General features: G+C 51.1%; 1 protein-coding gene across 13 annotated transcripts in view; it reads right to left on the reverse strand.

The window, feature by feature from the left end:
• The window catches only part of LOC140385700 (uncharacterized), a 661,829-nt gene that overhangs the window by 527,868 nt on the left and 116,930 nt on the right, over nucleotides 1-17,031 (reverse strand). The gene's annotated exons all lie outside the window — the stretch shown is intronic.

The raw sequence follows: 17,031 nt of genomic DNA on the forward strand, positions 1-17,031 counted from the left end.
TACATTTGCTCACTTGCTAAATGAAGCGATTAAATACCTCCATTTGAGCAGGTATAATCTTAGCTCACATGGTAGGACTCTTCTCCCCTCCTGTCCATGACTTCTCTTAGGCTATGATCTGCACTGTCAGATTCTTCCAATGAGTAGCTAAATGAAGGACTTGTCTATTTGTCTAAGAGGTACCATTTAATCGGAATTTACTTGATGACATAGTTCTATCCTTTCTACTAAGTTTCCATTTACTACTTCAGAATCTCACAGCTCAAAGCTTTTCCACCCACTGTTCCAATTAATTCCACTAACCTGCACTTTTCCTACAGTGAAGCACTTCCCTCCAAATTATTCCCCCAAATTACCTGATGTATACAATAGAACTGGAGGACGTGAATGTAAATAAAACAAGCTACAAATCAAACACACTCTCTCTTTCTACTTCTCCCTTCAACAGCAACGTAAAATAGACTCAGTGTAAAAGTTTCCTTTGTGTTGACACCCATTCAAAAACTTGGTAAAGAACAGGGAGATTGGGTGGCAGTTGGCAAAGACAGTGGGGTTAAAAGGTGGGTTTCTGAGGAGGGCTGTTATGACAGCAAATCTTAAAGGATAAACAATACCAGATGACTGGAAACAAACTATAATATCTCCCAGTATGAGGTTCAGGGAGAAAAGGTGGATTAGTCAACAATGGCATTACCATCACTGAATTCCCCCCTATCAATCCCCTGGGGGTTACTATTGACCAGAAACTGTACTGGACCAGCCATATAAATACTGTGGCTACAAGAGCAGGTCAGAGACCAGGAATCCTGCGACGAGTAACTCACCTCTTGACTCTCCAAAGTATAAGTCAGGAGTGTGATGGAATACCCCCCACTTGCCTGGATGAGTGCAGCTCCATAACACTCCAGAAGCTTAACACAATCCAGAACAAAGCAGCCTGCTTGATTGGCACCTCTTCATAAGCATTCAGATGCGCAACAATAAGAAGTGCAGACAAACCACTACCATCTAGAAGGGCAAGGGCAGCAGGTACATGGCAACACCCAGCACCTGAAAGTTCCCTGCAAGCCACTCAACATCCTGATTTGGAAATACATTATTCCTTCACAGTCGTCAAGTCAAAATCCTCGAACTCCCCAAAACCTGTAGGTGTATCTCCACCACATGGACTGCAGCAGTTCAAGAAGGCAGCTCACTATCTACCACCTTCTTAAGGGAAATTAGGGATGATCAATAAATGCTGGCCAAGCCATCACACAAATGAATAAAAGTTAAGTGAGAAGTGTGCGTGCAGGAGGAGAGAAGTGTGATGAGCAGAATGATGGCCCTGGACTTAGAGAAATTTAGCTTTATGGCCTAGGGGGAAGGAAGATGTGGGATCTAGAGAGCGGAACATACAGTTTCACCCTTAGTATTAAAGATCAGATTCCTTGTCCCTTTAAGAAATGAGGTGGAGATGCCGGCGTTGGACTGGGGTGAGCACAGTACGAAGTCTTACAACACCAGGTTAAAGTCCAACAGGTTTGTTTCGATGTCACTAGCTTTCGGAGCGCTGCTCCTTCCTCAGGTGAATGAGGGTGGAGAAGAGCTTTATATCTACCCACCACACTTCCGGTTGCGGCTATGCGGAGCTAAGTCGCACATTCGGCGGCTCCCGCAAAAACTCCCGGTTTTAGGCTCTTTTCAGGGCCCCAACGGCACTTTTTTGACGTTTCTCGGTGTGGGAAGGAGATTACAACAATTCCCCGATAGTATATGGCTTTTATCAGGAGCGGGGCGACTAAAAAGGTGGCGGTGGACCCGAAGAAGGTGCGAGGGAAGAAGAACAAAATGGCGGCGGGCGGAGACCAGGCAGCGTGGATGCACTGGGTGCAGGAACAACAGGAGTGTATCCAGCGCTGCTTCAGAGAGATTAAAGCGGATCTGCTTGAGCCGATGAAGGCTTCTATTGATAAGCTGCTGGAGACACAGACGGCCCAAGGGGTGGCGATCCGCGAGACCCGACAAAAGATCTCCGACAACGAAGACGAGATCCTAGGCCTGGCAGTAAAGGTGGAGGCGCACCACAAGAAATGGCAGGAGCGGTTCGAGGAGATGGAGAATCATCTGGGCCTCCCGGAGGGGCCGGACGTGGGGGCCTATGTGGTCACCATGTTGAACTCGCTGATGGGAGCTGGGTCCTTCCAGGGGCCCCTGGAGCTGGAAGGAGCCCATAGAGTGCTGGCAAGGAGGCCCAAGGCTAACGAGCCTCCGCGGGCGGTGCTGGTGTGATTTCATCGGTTCGCTGATCGGGAGTGTGCGCTCAGGTGGGCCAAGAAGGAGAGGAAAAGCAGGTGGGAGAACGCGGAGGTTCGAATATACCAGGACTGGAGTGCGGAGGTGACGAAGAGGAGGGCCGGGTACAATCAAGCGAAGGCGGTGCTGAACAGGAAGGGGGTGAAGTTTGGCATGTTGCAGCCGGTGCGACTGTGGGTCACCTACGGTGGGCCTTTGTTCAGGCCGAGAAGTTGGACATAGATTGAGGGTCGGGATGGGCGTTTGGGGATTGCTGTTGATGTGTTACTTTTGGAGGGGGGGGGGGGGGGGGGGGGGGGTCCTTTGCTCTAGGTTTCTTTTTCTTCTTTTGTGTTTTTCTCTTTCTGGTCGGTGAGGGTGGTTAGGGCAGGTTGGGCACTGTTCTGGTTGGGTTGGTCAGGGGGGGCTCTTGGAGGGGGGTAAGCAAAGGGAACAGGGGTGGATGGCTGGCGGTGAGATGGGGCCCCGTGGGGGAGGGGGAGGCCCGAATCGGGGGTGAGGGGACTGGGCCTATAAAAGGAGCTGCGGCAGAAGTGACGGGGCCGGGTAGGTGCAAAGCGCAGGCTTTTTCCCGTGCTGAAGACTGGAGGGGGCGGGGCCGGGACGGGGAAGCGAGGGTTGTTTCCCGCACTTAGGATGGAAGGGGGAGGGGGAGAGCCTGCGGATGGGGAATGGAAAAGGAGGGTGCGTCACACAATGGGAGGAGTCGAAGGAGAGGCGGGAGTGGCCGGGGTCAGCAGGAGTCAGCGGACTTGCGGAAGAGCAATGGGGGGAGTAAAACAGCTAGGATGGGTCCTAGCCGGGGAGGGGTGGGGGGGAAATAGAGTTGCTGCTGCTATGGTCAAGGGGGAGATGGAGCGAGTTGGCGGGGGGGGGGGGGGTCGCGTGGCTGGCCGAGGATAGGTTATGGCTAGTCGGGGGGGGGGGGGGGGGGGGGGGGTAGCCCCCTGATCCGGCTGATAACCTGGAATGTAAGGGGACTGAATGGGCCGGTCAAGCGGGCCCGCGTGTTCACGCACCTGAAGGGGCTCAAGGCGGATGTGGTTATGCTCCAGGAGACACACCTGAAGGTGGCAGACCAGGTAAGATTGAGGAAAGGGTGGGTAGGTCAGGTGTTCCATTCGGGGCTGGATGCCAAAAATCGAGGGGTGGCGATCTTGGTGGGAAAGAAGGTGTCATTTGAGGCATCGAGCATTGTGGCAGACAATGGCGGTAGGTACGTAATGGTAAGTGGTAAGCTGCAGGGAGAGAGGGTGGTACTGGTCAATGTGTATGCCCCGAATTGGGACGATGTGGGTTTTATGCGGCGCATGTTAGGTCGGATCCCAGACTTGGAAGTGGGGGGCCTGATAACGGGGGGGGGAGGAGAGAGAGACTTTAACACGGTGCTGGATCTGGCACTGAATCGCTCCAGGTCTAGGACGGGTAGGAAGCCGGCGGCGGCTAGAATGCGGAGGGGGTTTATGGACCAGATGGGAGGGGTGGACCCTTGGAGATTTGCAGGGCCGGGGGCTAGGGAATTTATTCTTCTCACACGTCCATAAGGCTCATTCCCGAATCTACTTTTTTATTTTGAGCAGAGCGCTGATAGCGAGAGTAGAGGATACCGAGTACTCGGCGATAGCCATTTCGGACCATGCCCCGCATTGGGTGGACTTAAGAGCTGGGGGAGGAGAGGGACCAGCGCCCGTTGTGGCGCTTGGAGGTGGGGCAATTGGCGGACGAGGAGGTGAGTGAGCGGGTCAGAGGAAGTATGGAGAGGTACCTGGAGGCCAACGATAACGGGGAGGTGCGAGTGGGGATGGTATGGGAGGCGCTGAAGGCAGTGGTTAGGGGAGAGCTGATCTCCATTAGGGCCCACAAGGAGAGGAGGGAGCAGGGGGAGAGGGAGAGGCTGGTGGGGGAGATGGGGAGGGTAGATAGGAGGTATGCGGAGGTGCCCGAGGAAGGATTGTTGAGGAAGAGGCGCAACCTCCAGGCCGAATTCGACCTGGTGACCACCAGGAAGGCGGAGGTGCAGTGGAGGAAGGCCCAGGGGGCGATTTATGAGTATGGGGAAAAGGCAAGCCGGATGCTGGCGCATCAGCTTCGGAGGTGGGACGCAGCTAGGGAGATCGGGGGAGTTAAGGACAGGGGAGCGAGTGTGGTGCGGTTGACACCAATGGGGTCTTCAGGGACTTCTATGAGGAATTGTACCGATCCGAGCCCCCACGGGAGGGGGGAGGAATGAGCCGCTTCCTGGACCAATTGAGGTTTCCAAAGGTGGAGGAGGGACTGGTGGTGGGATTGGGGGCCCTGATTGGGATGGAGGAGCTGACCAAAGGGATAGGAAGCATGCAGGCGGGGAAGGCACCAGGGCTGGACGGTTTCCCGGTCGAATTCTATTAAAAAATATATGGACCTGTTGGGCCCGTTGCTAGTTAGGACTTTCAATGAGGCAAGGGGGGGGAGGGGGCTTTGCCCCCGACGATGTCCCGGGCACTGATCTCCTTGGTCCTGAAGCGGGACAAGGATCCCCTGCAGTGTGGGTCTTACAAGCCGATTTTGTTGCTAAACGTAGATGCCAAGGTGCTGGCGAAGGTCTTAGCCACAAGTATTGAGGGTTGTGTGCCGCAGATCATCCGCGAAGACCAGACGGGGTTCGTGAAGGGGAGGCAGTTGAACGCGAATGTGCGGAGGCTTTTGAACGTTATCATGATGCCGGCGAGGGAGGGTGAGGCAGAGATAATAGTGGCGATGGAGGCTGAGAAAGCCTTCGATAGGGTAGAGTGGGGGTACCTGTGGGAGGTGCTGAAGAGGTTTGGGCTTGTGGAGGGGTTTGTCAGGTGGGTAGGCTGTTGTATGAGGTCCCGTTGGCAAGTGTGGCCACAAATAGGAGGAGGTCCGGGTACTTTCGGTTGCACCGAGGGACGAGGCAGGGGTGTCCCCTGTCCCCCCTACTCTTTGCACTGGCGATTGAACCCCTGGCTATGACACTGAGGGAGTCGAGGAACTGGAGGGGGTTGGTGCGGGGTGGGGAGGAGCATAGGGTGTCGCTTTATGCGGACAACTAGCTGCTATATGTGGCGGACCCGGTGGGGGGAATGCCGGAGGTAAATGAGGATCCTTAGGGAATTTGGGGATTTCTCGGGGTACAAGCTCAACATGGGGAAGAGCGAGCTGTTCATGGTTCACCCAGGGGACTAGGAGAGGGGGATTGGCGAGATCCCATTAAAAAGGGCGGAGAGGAGCTTCAGGTATTTGGGGGTACAGGTGGCCAGGAGCTGGGGGGCCCTGCATAGGCTTAATTTCACAAGGCTGGTGGAGCAAATGGAGGAGTTCAAGAGGTGGGACGCGTTGCTGCTGTCCTTGGCAGGTAGGGTGCAGTCAGTCAAAATGACGGTGCTGCCAAGGTTTTTGTTCCTGTTCCAGTGCCTCCCAGTGTTTATCCCAAAGGCCTTTTTTAGGCGGGTCAACAGGAGTATAATGGGGTTGGTGTGGGCACGAGGGACCCAGAGGGCGAGAAGGGTGTTCCTGGAGCGGAGTAGAGATTAGGGGGGGGGGCTGCCGCTGCCCAACCTCTGTGGGTACTACTGGGCCGTCAATGCGACGATGGTGCGCAAGTGAATGATGGAGGGGCAGGGGGCTGCATGGAAGAGGTTGGAGATGGCGTCTTGTGCGGATAAGAGTCTGGGGGCGCTGGCAACGGCGCCGCTGCCGTTCCCTCCAAGGAGGTATACCATGAGCACCGTGCTAGCGGCTGCTCTCAAAATCTGGGGGCAGTGGAGACGGTACAGGGGGGAAGCTGGGGCCTCGGTGTTGTCACAAGTAGGCTTCAAATGAAGTTACTGTGAAAAGCCCCTAGTCGCCACATTCCGGCGCCTGTTCGGGGAGGCTGTTACGGGGATTGAACCGTGCTGCTGGCCTGCCTTGGTCTGCTTTCAAAGCCAGCGATTTAGCCCTGTGCTGTGGACCCCAATACGGGGGAACCACCGGTTCGTCCCAGGGAGAACAGATGGGAGGGTTTTCGGGGTGGCACAGGGCAGGGATACGAAGGTTGGGGGACCTGTTTGTGGACGGGAAGTTCGCGAGCCTGGGTGAGCTGGAGGAGAAGTACGGGCTCCCTCTGGGGAACACCTTCAGGTACTTACAGGTAAGGGCGCTTGCCAGGTGGCGGAATTCCCACGGCTGCTGCCACACACAGTACAGGACAGGGTGCTCTCGGGGGGGGGGGGGGGGGGGGGGGGTTGGAGTGGGGAAGATCTTGGAAACTTACTAGGTGATGCAGGAGGAGGAGGAGGCCTCGGTGGTGGAGGTGAAAAGTGAGTGGGAGGAGAAGTTGGGAAAGGAGATTGAGGAAGGGATGTGGGCAGATGCCCTAGGGCATCATGACCGGGACAAGGATGAGCCGGTTTTTTTGGGGGTGAGGACATGTGTTAGGTGCTCAGCGAGCCCAGCAAATCACACCCATATGTTCTGGACGTGCCCAGCGCTGGAGGAATTTTGGAAGGGCGTAGCGAGGACAGTGTCGAGGGTGGTTGGATCCAGGGTCAAACCGGGCTGGGGGCTAACAATATTTGGGGTCGCAGAGGAGCCGGGAGGGCAGGAGGCGAAAGAGGCCGGTATTCTGGCCTTTGCGTCCCTGGTAGCCCGGCGAAGGATTCTTCTTCAGTGGAAGGATGCGAGGCCCCCAAGCGTGGAATCCTGGATCAACGATATGGCGGGGTTTATTAAGTTGGAGAGGGTGAAATTCACCTTGAGAGGGTCGGTACAAGGGTTCTTTAGGCAGTGGCAACTGTTCTTAGACTTCCTGGCAGAACCGTAGACATTGGTCAATGGCAGCAGCAACTGGGGGGGGGGGGGCGGTATTTGTATTTTTAAAAAAAAATCTACCCACCAGTACATTTTGCATTGGCTGATGGAATATCGACTTGCAAAGTAGGTAGATACATAACAATTCTCTTCTTTCACCTAATAGTGCATTAAGGCAGAATTTCATTTGTTTCCATAGCTAGTAATTCCCAGAACAGGTCGCTAGTCTGTCATCAGCTCTTAATGCACATCTAGGTGCAGCACGGTAGCATGGTGGTTAGCACTATGGCTTCATAGTGCCAGGGTCCCAGGTTCGATTCCTGGCTTAAGTCACTGACTGTGCGGAGTCTGCATGTTCTCCCCGTGTCTGCGTCAGTTTCCTCCGGGCGCTCCGGTTTCTTCCCACAAGTCCTGAAAGAAGTGCTATTAGGCAATTTGAACATTCTGAAATTCTCACTCTAGTACCCGAACAGGCGCCGGAATGTGGCGACAAGGGGCTTTTCACAGTAACGTCATTGCAGTGCAAGCTGACTTGTGACAATAAATATTATTATATTATTATAGCTACAAACAGGATTCTGGAAATTTATGTTATTTCAACTGTTACAACTACAGAATGGCAATATTATGCTACAGCATTTTAAATTTAATCAGGGATGTGTGAAGTTATACAGTCAGGAAACAAATACAAATCTAAATTACTTAAACTATATCTATGTGTATTAGGAATAAGATAGTTTTAAGCAAGCTTAATTTGTGTTTCTGCATGTGTTAAGGGTCAAGAACTTCAGTTAGAAGTGAAACTGAACTTTGCTTGCAATTGAGTGAGGTTTATAGCACTAAACAAAATATGGTGTAAAAACAGGGCTGCTGCCTAGAAATCAGGGGCCTACAGAAATAACAAAAACAGCTCGAGGTCAGTTCCACAAACTGCCAGACCAGGCAGGAACATATGCAGGGACAGAAAGCAAGTCCCAGAAACTGAAGAAAGTGTCAAAAACCAGTGAGGGAGCTCAGAAGCAAAGTCCAAGAAGAACTTCTATTCAAAGGAACAAGAAAAAAGAATCCAGAAAACAAGTCCTGTTCAGTAAAGTTGAGAGTAAGGATCAGGGACTCCCGATGACAGGGATGTGCTGAGCAGACGCACGAAAGGTGGCTCTCCTGAAATCAGGCGTTTATCCAAAATAGCCCGCAAGAACAAGGAAAAAAGCACACCTTCACCCTCTCCAAGAGAAGAACGAGGAGCGATGCCAAACAACAGCATTTCCTGAGGCCGATAAGATGCAAAACAGAAGCCAGGAGAAGCAAGCGAACAAAACAGTGGACCCACGAGGCAAAGAAATGCCGGCCACACCCATTCAAGAGGGACCAACAGGCCGCATATAGAGCTCCCTCTCCCCAAAGGGTGGATGGAAGAAGTTCCTCACCAGGGAGTTAACGGAGCTCAAAGGCAACATTAAGGCCAACATAAAAGCTGTGATCAGGGTGGTGGTAGAGACGGCCCTGGATACCACGCAGTTGGCCCTGGACAAGGCAGAAAGGTCCAGGGGACATCAAAGAATTGGTAAGGACCTCAACAGACCAGAGGGACTGGAATCATCGCCCTAGAGATGGGATAGAGAGGTTGGTGGCGACACAGGGAAGCCTAAAGGGGAAGATATAGGACCAGGAGAACTTGTCGCAGCGCCTAAATCTAAGGATAGTGGGCCTGCTGGAGGGAACCAAAGGCAGGCTCCATATGAACTACGTAGCCCAGATGTTGGAAAACCTGGTAGGAAGTGACAGCTTCCCCAACCCGTCAGTGAAGACAGAGCCCACAGGTAGCTCCGGCCAAAACCCAGGGCCGAGGAGCAGCCGAGGGTCAGATGCACCAGTACCAGGGCCGGGAATAAAATCCTGCGCTGGGCCAGAAAGACGAAGACCTGCAACTGGGAAGGACACCAGATTAGGATATATCAGCACAATGGGGCAGGCCTGGCCAAGCGCCGGGCGGAATTTAATAGAGCAAAGGTGACCCTGTACAAAGGGGTGGGGTGAAATTTGGGGTGCTGTACCCAACCAAACTATGGGTCACTTTCCAGGACAGGAAGCATTACTTTACGGCCCCTGAGGACGCAGACAAATTTGATCAAAAGAATGGACTGGGAAGGCAGCAACAAAGACAAGTGAAATGTACACCGAGAAACACTAAGGCACTAAAAGACAATTTGCATGGGACTATTCCAGGGTGACTATTCTGGTTTTTAAAAAATCATCAGAATAGTCACCTGGAACGTCAATGAAAAGATCCAGAGTCGTTGCACACCTGCGAAATATAAAAGTTGACAAAGTCTTTCTCCAAGAGACAAATCTGAGGGAGAAGGACAAATTGTGGGTTAGAAAGGGCTGGGTGGGACAGACTAACCATTTTTGCTGTGGGACGAGCGCTAGGGAAGAGGCCATTCTGCTTAATAAGAGCCATGATGTGGAGATGCCGGCATTGGACTGGGGTGGGCATAGTAAGAAGTCTTCACACCAGGTGAAACGTCCAACCGATTTGTTTCGAATCACAGCTCCTTCATCACTTACCTGATGAAGGAGCTTAATAAGAGGACTGTGTTTACTGCAATGAGGACGATTATGGATCCAGGGAGACAGCAAGTCATGGTCAGTGATGTCCTGGATGGGCACCAGTGATCCTGGTTAACTGGGACGACACAAGAGTTTATAAAGACGACTGCCATGGTAGAAGTCCATGTTTTTTTACATGGACTTCAGTAAAGCCTTTGACAAGGTGCCTCATGGCAAACTGGTACAAAAGGTGAAGTCACACGGGATCAGAGGCAAGGGGTAAGACGGATACAGAACTGGCTCGGTCACAGTAAGCAAGGATAGCAATAGAAGAGTGCTTTTCTGAATGGAAGGTTGTGACTAGTGGTGTTCCACAGGGATCTGTTCTTGGGCCCCTGTTGTTTGTACTGTACATACACGATTTGGATGAAAAGGTAGCCGGTCTGATTCGTAAATTCGCAGATGACACCAAAGTTGGTGGAGTGGCAGATGGTGCTGAGATTGTCAGAAAATATAGCAGGACATAAATAAGTTGGAGATTTGGGCAGAGAAATGGCAAATGGAGTTTAATCCGAACAAATCATAGAATTTAAAGCGCAGAAGGAGGCCATTCAGCCCATCAAGTCTGCACCGGCCCTTGGAAAGAGCACCCCACTCAAGCCCACGCCTCCTCCACCCCATCCCCTTAACCCCAAATAATCTTTTTGGACACTAAGGGCAATTTAGCATGGCCAATCCACCTAATCCACACATCTTTGGACTGTGGAAGGAAACTGGAGCACCCATAGGAAACCCACACACACACACACACACACACACACAGGGAGCACGTGCAGACTCCACCCAAGCCAGGAATCGAACTTGGGACCCTGGAGCTGTGAAGCAACTGTGCTAAACACTATTCGAGTGCTGCCAAATGTGAGGTAATGCATTTTGGTAGGTCTAACATAGAGGGGAAATAAATGGCAAAATACTTAGGAATATAGGAAGTCAGAGAGATCTGGACGTGCATGTCCACAGATCTTTGAAGGTGGCTACACAAGTGGACACGGTAAGTCCAAGAATGCATACGGAAGGCTTGCCTTCATTGGACGGGGTATCGAATATAAAAACTGGCAAGTCATGCTACAGTCTTATAGAACCTTGGTACGGCCGCATTTGGAATATTGCGAACAATTCTGGTCGCCACACTACTAGAACGATGTGGAGGCTTTGGAGAGGGTGCAGAGGAGGTTTACCAGAATGTTGCCTGAAGGGCGTTAGCCATGCGGAGAGGCTGAATAGACCCGGACTGTTTTCATTCGAACGACGGAGGTTGAGGGGCGACCTGATAGAGGTCTACAAGATTATGAAGAGCAAAGATAAGAGTGGATGAGCAGGCACTCTTTCCCAGGGTGGAGGGGTTAATTACCAGGAGGCACAGGTTTAAGGTCCGTGGGGCAAAGTTTAGAGGAGATGTGCGAGCCAGATTTTTTTTTTTTTTTTTTTTTTTTTTTTTTTTTAAACAGAGGGTGGTGAGTGCCTGGAACACGCTACGAGGGGAGGTTGTGGAAACAGATACATTAACGGCATTCAAAAGGCATCTTGACAAACACACGGATAGGATGGGTACAGAGGGATACGGCACAAGGAAGTGCTGAGAGTTTGGGAGGCGCTAGGAAGGTTTGGGTTTGGTGAGGGCTTTACTGACTGGGTGCAGTTGCTCTATCAGGCACCAGTAGCGAGTGTGCGTACGAACCGGCTGAGGTTGGGGTATTTTGAACTACACCGAGGGACGAGGCAAGGGTGCCCCCTCTCCCCGTTACTGTTTGTTCTGGCCATCGAGTCATTGGCCATGGCATTAAGAGCCTCTAGGAAGTGGAAAGGGCTCGTTCGGAGGGGGGGTGGGGTGGAGCACCGGGTCTCGCTCTACGCAGATGCCTGCTCTTGTACATTTCGGACCCGTTGGAGGGGATGGGGGAAATAATGCAAATCTTGTGGGAATTTGGCAATTTATTGGGGTATAAATTGAACATGGGGGAAAAGCGAGATGTTTGTGATACAGGCAAAAGGACAGGAGAAGAGACTGGGAGAGGTGCCGCTTAGAATCGTAGGGAAGAGCGTTCGATATCTGGGAATCCAGGTGGCCCGGAAATGGGAGGTACTACACAAGTTAAACCTATCCCTGTTGGTAGAACAAATTGAAGGGGACTTTAAGAGATGGGACATGCTCCCGCTATCACTGGCGGGGAGGGTACAGACCGTGAAAATGACGGTCCTCCCCAGATTTCTGTTTTGTCTTTCAGTGCCTCCCCATCTTCTTCCCTAAGGCCTTTTTCAAGCGGGTGAATAAGATTTTTTCAGGCTGTGTGTGGGCGAGTAAAACCCCGCAAGTGAAGGAAGTGTTGCTGGAGCGCAGTTGGGGGGAGGGTGAGTTGGCGCTGCCGAACTTCTGCAATTACTACTGGGCGGCTAATATAGCGATGATTAGGAAGTGGGTCGTGGGGGAGGGGTCGGCATGGGAGGGGATGGAGGCAGCGTCATGTAAAGACACCAGTCTGGGAGCATTGGTAATGGCACCTCTGCCATTCTCGCCGTCCCAATACTCCTCAAGTCCGGTGGTAATGGCGGCTGAGGATCTGGGGGCAATGGAGGACCTATAAGAGAGTGGAGGGAGCATCGATTTGGACCCCGATTTATAATAACCACAGATTTGTACCGGGTAGGCTAGTTAGCGGGTTCCGGAGTTGGCAGAGGGCAGGAATTGGAATGATGGGGGATCTATTTATAGACGGGAGCTTTCCCAGCTTGAAAGCTTTGGAGGATGAATTTAAATTGCCAGCAGGGAATGGTTTTAGATATTTGCAGGTGCGAGACTTCCCAAGAGGTGCCGGCCTTTCCGCTGCTGCCGCCATGGGGGATACAGGATGGAGTAGTTTCCAGTACCTGGGTGGGCGAGGGGAAGGTATCGGATATTCACCAGGAGCTTTCGGAGGCGAAGGAAACTCCGGTGCAGGATCTTAAGGGCAAGTGGGAGGACGAGCTAGGAGGAGAGATAGAGGCGGGGCTATGGGCGGATGCCCTAAGCAGGGTTAATACCCCCTCATCATGCGCCAGGCTTAGCCTGATACAATTTAAGGTAGTCCACCGGACACACACGACAGCGGTTAGGATGAGTTAAGTTCTTCGGGATTGAGGATAGGTGTGCAAGGTGCGCGGGAAGCCCAGCAAATCATGTCCACATGTTTTGGGCATGTCCGAAGCTTAGAGGGTTTTGGCACGATTTTGCTACGGCAATATCCACGGTACTAAAAACACGGGTGGTGCTGAGTCCGGAGGTAGCGATCTCTGGAGTGTCAGAAGATCCGTGAGTTCAGGGGGCGTAAGAGGCCGACGTCTTGGCCTTTGTCTCCCTGGTAGCCCGGAGACGGATCTTGTTAATGTGGAGGGACTCAAAGCCCTCGAGTGTAGAGACCTGGGTTAGTGACATGGCTGGGTTTCTCAGTTTCGAGAAAATAAAGTTTGCCTTAAGAGGGTCAATGTTAGGACTCTCCCGGAGGTGGCAGCCGTTAGTCGACTTTCTCAGGGAAAATTAAAATGTCAGCAGAAGCAGTATTCCAAGGGGGGGGGGGGGGGGGGGCAGATTGTTGTTGTATGATTGTGGTGCGTGAAAATTGGGCTGGGTGGGGGGGGGGGGGGGGATGTTTATTTTATCATGTGGATGTCATTGTTTATGTCACTGTGATTAAAATTTTCAAATACCTTAATAAAATATTATTTTTAAAAAAGGAAGTGCTGAGGGTTTTTGGCAAAGGTTGGTATCATGACCAGTTCAGGCTTGGAGGGACGACGGTCCTGTTCCTGTGCTGTATTGTTCTATAGGGGCACAAACCCCAAATTCTTAGATGGGTATATTACCAATAACCAGAATGGGGAGGATTTATCCTCCATGCTCTGGGAGGTGCTGAAGGCTGTAACCAGGGTTGTGATTACCACTTATAAAGCGCGTAGAGATGGACAGGAGAGGATGGCTAGGCAACAACTGGTCAACTCCATACTGGTGGTGGACAAGCAATATTGTATTGCATTTATTTTGTCACATGTACCGAGGTACAGTGAAAAGTATTGTTCTGCGTACAATCCAGGCAGATCATTCCATACATGAAATAAAACATGGGGCATACATAAATACACAATGTAAATACACAGAAAACAGGCATCGGGTGAAGCATACAGGACTGCAGTACTACTCAGTAGAGAAGGTGTGTGAAGAGATCAATTCAGTCCATAAGGGGGTCATTTAGGAGTCTGGTAACACCAGGAAAGAAGCTGTTTTTGAATCTGTTAGTGCATGTTCTCAGACTTTTGTATCTCGTGCCCGATGGAAGAAGTTGGAAGAGTGAATAACCCGGATGGGAGGGATCTTTGATTATACTGCCTGCTTTCCCAAGGCAATGGGAGGTGTAGATAGAGTCAATAGGATGGGAGGCAGGTTTGTGTGATGGACTGGGCTGTGTTCACATCTCTCAGAAGTTTCTTGCGGTCTTGGGTCGAGCAGCCAAGCTGTGATGCAGCCAGAAAGGATGCTTTTTATGGTGCATCTGTAAAAGTTGGTAAGAGTCAAAGTTGGCATGCCGAATTTCCTTCATTTCCTGAGGAAGTATAGGCGGTGCTTTCTTGATCGTAGCATCGACGTGGGTGGACCAGGACAGATTGTTGGTGATGTGCACACCTAAGAATTTGAACCTGTCAACCATCTCCACCTCGGCACCATTGATGCAGCCAGGGGTGTGTACGATACTTTGCTTCCTGAAGTCAACAACCAGCTCTTTAGTTTTGCTGACATTGAGGGGGAGATTGTTGTCGTTACACCACGCCACAAGGTTCTCCATATCCTTCCTGTACTCTGACTCATCGTTGTTTGAGATCCGCCCCACTATGGTCGGGTTGCCAGCAAACTTGTAGATGGAGTCGGAGCCAAATTTTGCCACACAGTCGCGTGTGCATAGGGAGTATAGTAGGGGGCTAAGTACATAGCCTTACGGGGACTCGGTGAGGGCTATTGTGGAGGAGGTGTTGTTGTTTATCCTAACTGATTGTGGTCTATGGGTCAGGAAGTCCAGGATCCAGTTGCAGAGGGAGGAGCCAAGTCCTAGGTTTGGAGTTTCGATACGAGTTTGGCTGGGATTATGGTGTTGAAGCGAAGCTATAGTCAATGAGTAAGAGTCTGACGTAGGAGTCCTTGATGTTGAGATGCTCAAGGGATGAGTGTAGAGCCAGGGAGATGCCGTTTGCTGTGGACTGGTTGTGGCGGTATGCGAATGGAGGCCACGACCATATATCTTCTGGCGGAGAGGAAAAAGCTACAATAGACTTTGATCTGCTCTCCACTAGGAAAGCAGTCCACCAAACATGGGAGATTTTTACGAACACTGAGACAAAGGCAGCCGCCTGCTAGCTCACAGCTGAGAAAGCAGGCAGCCACGAGGGAAATCGTACTGATTAAAGACAAAAGCGGCAGACTAGTAAACTGCCAGAAAAGGTTTCTTCCAGGTACTCTTGTTTCCTCCAGCAAGTCCTGAAAGACGTGCTTTTTGGACATTGTAAATTCTCCCTCAGTGTACCCAAAGTGTACACTCAGGTGCCGGAGTGGGCGACAAGGGAATTTTCACAGTAACCTCATTGCCGTGTAACGTAAGCCTACTTGTGACAATAATAAAGATTACTATTCTGAAGCATTCAAAGCCTTCTACCGGGGGGCTGTGCACCTCCGCGCCCCCCGAAGGGGACTCGAGACTAAAGCAGTTCCTCGATGGACTAGACATACCAGTCATGGGGGAGGATAGAAAACGCAGGCCGGAAGCACCATTCAAACTGATAATATTTTGTCACAAGTAGGCTGACATGAACACTGCAATGAAGTTACTGTGAAAATGCCCTAGTCACCACACTCCGGCGCCTGTTCGGGTACACGGAAGGAGAAATCAGAATGTCCAAATTACCCAACAGCACGTCCTTCAGACTTTTGTGGGAGAAAACCAGAGCGCCGGAGGAAACCCACGCAGACACAGGGAGAACGTGCAGACTCTGCACAGACAGTGACCCAAGCCAGGAATCGAACTTGGGGCCCTGGTGCTATGAAGCAACAGTGCTAACCACTGTGCTACCATGCTACCCCCATATGGCCACTCCTCTCCCCCCCCAAAGTTTTCAGTTGTCCTTATCCTTCTTTGAAATTTAGCTTTCCCTGAATAAAGAACGCTTATGTTTTCCCTATTGCTACAACTTTCCAGTCATTTATTTATGATCTTTTCCAAGTTGTAAACCCTTTTTACTTCCCTTTGAAATTTAATTACAGAACATAATCAACCTTCTTTATATCCTGAACAAACCTTCTTTATATCCTAATGCAAATTACCGTCATGAATCTGCCTAGCAACAGCAGTAAAACAAAGTGAACAAAACATAATAGGATGGCACAAAAACAGAAATACTGAACAATCTCAGGTCAGACAGAATCAGTGGAGAGAAGGTAGCTAACGTTGAGTCTGGATGACTCTTTGTCAAAGCTAGAGAGAACCGGAAATAGGGTCAGATTTGTACGGTTGGGGGGGGGGGGGGGGGGGGGGGGTTGTGGAACAGTGGGGCTGGATAGACGGCCAGCGATAGGAGGAGATTGATAAAAATGTTGTGGTCAGAAAGACAACGGATGGCAACACGGTGGCGCAGTGGGTTAGCCCTGCTGCCTCACAGCGCCGAGGTCCCAGGTTCGATCCCGGCTCTGGGTCATTGTCCGTGTGGAGTTTGCACATTCTTCCCGTGTTTGCGTGGGTTTCGCCCCCACAACCCAAAAGATGTGCAGGCTAGGTGGATTGCCCACACTAAATTACCTCTTAATTGGAAAAAAATTGGTACTCTTAATTTTTTTTTTTTTTAAAAAGACAACGGAAATGTAAATGGTGGAGATAATGACTAAGAAGGAGGCTGAGTGGCACATTTAGAGATCAGAATATGTTAATAGCAGAACAACGGTAAGCAGTGTGTCAAAGGACAACTTGGAACAGGGAACAGATAGCCCAAGTGGGGTAAGGGGAGGGGGGGGGGGGGGACAATGGTGAGGGGGAAAAAAAGAGATTGATGGAAGAAAATGATTTGATAGAAATAAAAACAGGGGCTGGTTTAGCTCACTGGGCTAAATCGCTGGCTTTTAAAGCAGACCAAGGCAGGCCAGCAGCACGGTTCAATTCCCGTACCAGCCTCCCCGAACAGGTGCCGGAATGTGGCGACTAGGGGCTTTTCACAGTAACTTCATTGAAGCCTACTCGTGACAATAAGCGATTTTCATTTCATTTTCAAAAATGGAATGAAGGTGGAGGAGAGGGTTCACAGTTAGAAGTTGCTGAACTCCCAAGTCTG

The sequence above is a fragment of the Scyliorhinus torazame genome, chromosome 11 (genome assembly GCF_047496885.1).
Source record: "Scyliorhinus torazame isolate Kashiwa2021f chromosome 11, sScyTor2.1, whole genome shotgun sequence".
NCBI lineage: Eukaryota > Metazoa > Chordata > Chondrichthyes > Carcharhiniformes > Scyliorhinidae > Scyliorhinus > Scyliorhinus torazame.